General features: G+C 56.0%; 1 long non-coding RNA gene across 1 annotated transcript in view; it reads right to left on the reverse strand.

The window, feature by feature from the left end:
- Positions 1-3,302: 3,302 nt before the first annotated feature.
- Positions 3,303-4,453, reverse strand: part of LOC117286923 — a 1,680-nt gene continuing 529 nt past the window's right edge. Inside the window, exons 2-3 of the long non-coding RNA XR_004518070.1 lie at positions 3,785-3,839; positions 3,303-3,415 (exon numbers count right to left, since the gene is read on the reverse strand). This is a non-coding gene — a long non-coding RNA (uncharacterized LOC117286923). The remainder of the gene's footprint in view (positions 3,416-3,784; positions 3,840-4,453) is intronic.

Genomic DNA, 4,453 nt, shown 5'->3' on the forward strand with positions numbered 1-4,453 from the left:
CTCACCATGGGGCACTGGCACACATACATCGGGCATCTTGATCCTTTTCCTCCCCTCCTGTCTCTCCCACCCCTGGCTTTCCTTTCCATCATCACAGTGTCTGTTTCCTATCATCCATCTTTTATTTTGTCCTTCAAAGTATTTATGCTTTGGGTTTCTCATGTAAGAGGAACCATGTGATACTTAATTAAGCTTGTGAGTCTGATTAATTTCTCTTAGCATTATGGTCTCCAGGTGGACCATTTTCCGACAAACGACTCAAGCTTATCCTTCTTTATGGCAGAGTAGTACTCCATGATATACAAAGACCCCGTTTTCTTCATCCATTCTTCTGTTGGTGGAAATACAGGCTGCTTCCAAGATCGAGCTATTCTGAATTATGCTGCTATCAACACGGGTGTGTGGGGGCCACTGCAGGGAAGATGCCTGGGACAGTTCCTAGTCGCCTAGATGCAGCTCTGAGATTGCCTCTGACCTAGACCATGTCAGATTATATTTGTAAAGAAGTTTATTTTTAGAAGTTTTCAGTTCACAGAAAGGTTCTGCAGTCCCCACAGCCCGGTCTCGGCCCTCACCGTCACTGACAGCCCACAGGAGAGGTGCATTCCCTGTAGTTAACAGAGCCCGTGACTGCTGGCACTCGCCCGGTTTCCCCCAGGGTCCTCTGTGCCCGTCCTCGGCTCCCCTCTGCCAGCGCCACATACACAGCCCTGGACCCCAGGTCCCGCACCGAGCCTCAGAGCCGTGGGACTTCCTCATCCTAGAACTGGGTCACCGCTTTTTCTCCACGCCCAGCTCCCAGGAACCGCCGCTCTCGCCTTTCTTTAGGTAACAGCTAGAAGCGAGGTGACACAGTACGGGTCTTTCCGTGTCTGGCTTATTTCACTCAACACAATGTTCTCCAAGTTTGTCCATGTCCTTAGACACCACAAGATCTAGCTCTTTTTGAAGGCTGAATAACGGTCCCGCGTGTACAGGCACCACGTTTTCTTTCTTCCCTCATCAGCAATGGGCGCGGCGGCCCCTTCTTCTGGCGACTGTGAGCAGGGCCGCTGTGAACGTGGGCCGCAGACTTCTCTGTGACTCGCTTCCTTCGGACACACTCCGCAGCGGTGTTTCTGGATCGTGTGTACGGCTGCGTTAGCTTTTCTGCGGCCCTCCGCACTATTTCCACAGCGGTTATGCTGACTTACACTCCTATCCGAATGCACAAGGCTTCGTTTTCTGCTACGTTCACATCATGGTGACAAAATGCCTGAGGACAGCAACTGACAGGAGGAGAGGTGCGCTTCGGCCACAGCTTCGGAAGGTTCAGTCCATACTCAGCTGGCTCCGTCGTCTTCGGCTTGTGGTGACCACAGAGCTGCCAAGCACTTGAAGGAGTCCTGGGGGAGCAGGGCTGCTCACTCAGGGCAGGTGAGAAGCTCCGAGAGGGTGCTACGGTTTAGGTCTGGAAGGGCCCCAGAGGTCTCGTGCCCGGAGTGGGGCTTTGGACGGACTCAGTCACTGCTGAGTCCTGCGCCATTGGGAGGCAGGGCCTGTTGGCGGGGGTCGCTGGGCGCTGACCCGGAAGCGCGTCTCTGCTTCCTGGCGGCCGTGAGGGGAGCACCCCCACCAGACCCTTCCACCACGCTCTTCTGCCCCGAGCCGGCCAGCTGTGGACTCAGCCACTGGAATGCTGAGCGAAGTAAGCCTGCGCTCCTGAACTGGTGGATGCGGGGTATGTTGTCCCAGTGATGCCAGAGTGACTAATACAGAGGAGCAGGAGGAGGGGTCCCAGGGCACCCCAGGGACCGACCTCCTCTGGGAGCGCCTGCACCTCCCCAGCACCCACCACCTCCTGATGGCGCCTTCACAGCAGCCCCGAGGGGACGCCGAGGTCTGAGCTGCGACGGCCTCCCCCGCGTCCTCCCTGGCGTTTGTCTTCTGTCTCGTTGGTAATAGCCTTTCCCTCGGGTGCGAGCGGATGTCAAGGTTGTTCCCGCGATGAGGGTGCTAAGAATTTCACGCGCCCATGGTCACAGGATGAGCCCCACTGGGAACATGAGCTGCGCTGAACCCATCTCCAGTCTGCAGAGCCCATTCGATGTCCATTGTTTATTTTTTGGACAAATTGCAGTGGTGCCTAAGTGTGAACCACAGTGAGGCCGGGGGACAGCGTACAGCACGGAGTGTCCGCGTCACACGGTGATGCGCCTGCCCCTAAACAATCAGCCCCCGGCCCCTGGCCCTGCTTCCCGGTCGGAGGGCGCCTGCCTCTCTGTACCTGGCTTATCCCACGCGGCACACGTCCCCCCCCGCTCCCCCACGCGGAGCTGAAGCCCTCACAGTGCCGTGACACACGCACACCTGTGTGCACGGCAGCTCAGTTCGGGACAGCCACACCTGGAGGGGCCGTGTGTCCACGAGGAGACGACGGATGGAGAGGCCCCACGGCTCGGGGCCGCCACTCCGCCGCTGAGAAGGGCAAACCTCGGGACCGTGATGTGAAGTGCAGTACATCAGGCTCAGGTGCTTAACTATTACCTGGCTTCTCTTAGATGAAAACTCAAAATATAAGTAAAGAGCAAGATAAACCATAATAGGAAACGGGGAGGTGGGCTTTGTGGGAGGAGACGGGAATCAGGGCAGATGGAAGGAAGGCGGGATGGGCCAGTCTGTCTCCATCCTGCAGGACAGGGTCCCAAGGCTGACTGGGCAAACAAAGGCCTCCCCTCTGGGCTGCACAGCAGCTCTGCCTGTTCTGCCTCCCTGGTGAGTCACGGCCCGCCCGCTAACCAGACCGAAAGTTCCCGCGGCTCCCTGCAGGCCCGGCCCAGTGAGGCCAATTACTGCGCGGCGCCAGGCTGCGCCCTCGGGAGTCTCCGGCTGGCAGCCTAACGAGTCCTCTGTGCCCAGCCACTGACGCGGCCGAGCTCCTGCAGCAGCCAGAGGAGCCGGGCGCCTGGGACTCTCGGAGCAGTCCTGGCGTCAGGGCCCTTGCCTGTCTGCTGCCCTCGTAACGAAGCTGCCTGGGGCCTCTGCGACCGAGCCTGAGAGACGGGCCGACCTGGGATTCTGTAGTTGCAGTGATTTCCTGGGCAAGAGTTCACTTGGGGCTGTGATTTCGGTCACCGCTGATGCTTACAACTCCCCAGAACTGCCACTCCAGTGAGGACCCCAAGCATGCAGGGTCTCCCTCCTAGAGCCCAGCCGGCACCTCACAGCCGAGGCGGAACTGGGCCTGAGCCCCCAGATCTCTGCCTCAGGGGCATCGCTGTCCACCCAACACATAAACAAGGTGCCCGGAGCTCACCTGCCCGGCGAGATGGTCATGGTGGGGCCCTGTCCTGGCTCCTGGGTTCCAGCGGGGTGGCTTGGAGCAGAAGTCCTCTCCTGTGACCAGGTGCCACCTGCTGCAGGCAGCTCTGAGAGGCTGAGGGGAAAGATGGACAGGCATGGAGCTGCCGCTGGACCTGTGTGCGAATCAGTCATTTCTCCCGCACCCCTGGCAGGACTCTGGCTGCCTCCCGTCCCCTCGGGATGACAAGTCCGCTCTGCAGCCGGCTGCCTGTAAAGAGTAGTCCGGCCTGTCCAGGGGCCCATTCCCATGCCGACCCCTCCTCCGAGGGCAGCCACTGAGTGCGGCTTGCCTGCCCTCCTGCCACCCCCAGGCTTCACCTGCTCTGGGTCCTGAGGACTTGCACCTGCTGTGACTCGTGTCCAGCACTTGTAGCCCCACTGCCCAGTGTAACTGACCCAGAGGTGTGGGGCACGCTGGACAGCATCTCCACCCACTGCTCACCCGCGCTGGGACCCGGGGCAAGTTGCTTAGCGGCTCTGGGCCTCCGTTCCCTCATCTGTAAAACAAGGAATAAAAACAGCATTTATCCCATAGGCTTGTGAGAATTAACTAAGTTAGGAGACAAAATATCCAGAACGGTGTCCACAGACTAGTAGGCAGGAGTCTTGATTCTGTTATTTTTATTAATGCTACTGGCAAGCAACAAATTACTGTCAATTAAACACTTAAACAGTTGGGGACTGAGGCGGGAGGTTCACAGATTCAAGCCCAACCCAGGCAGTTTAGTGAGATTCTGTCTCAAATAAATAAATAAAAAGAAAGGATCTGGGGGTATATTTCAGTGTGAGATTTTAGTAACTAAAAGCAAGTATAAACAATATTTTTTAAGTATGCAATGACTACTATTGGTGAAGATGTAGATAAAGGGGAATTCATGTGCATTGTTGTTGTAAAAAAAAAAGTGGAAATTATTTTAAGGATAAGAATGATCATCTTGTTAAAATCTTAATAACTTTGTCACTAACCCCTTCAGGAAGTTCGCCCTCTGAAATGCAGTCAGCTCCTGCACCAGTGAGATTTTTAAAAACCCACATCTTGTCAGTTCTACAACTATTCCTTCCTATCTTGCATTTAAATCCATTTTTAGCAAAAAAAAAAAAAAAAAAAAAA

This window comes from Fukomys damarensis, unplaced genomic scaffold, assembly GCF_012274545.1.
Source record: "Fukomys damarensis isolate Sample0158 unplaced genomic scaffold, DMR_v1.0_HiC HiC_scaffold_19, whole genome shotgun sequence".
Taxonomy (NCBI): Eukaryota; Metazoa; Chordata; class Mammalia; order Rodentia; family Bathyergidae; genus Fukomys; species Fukomys damarensis.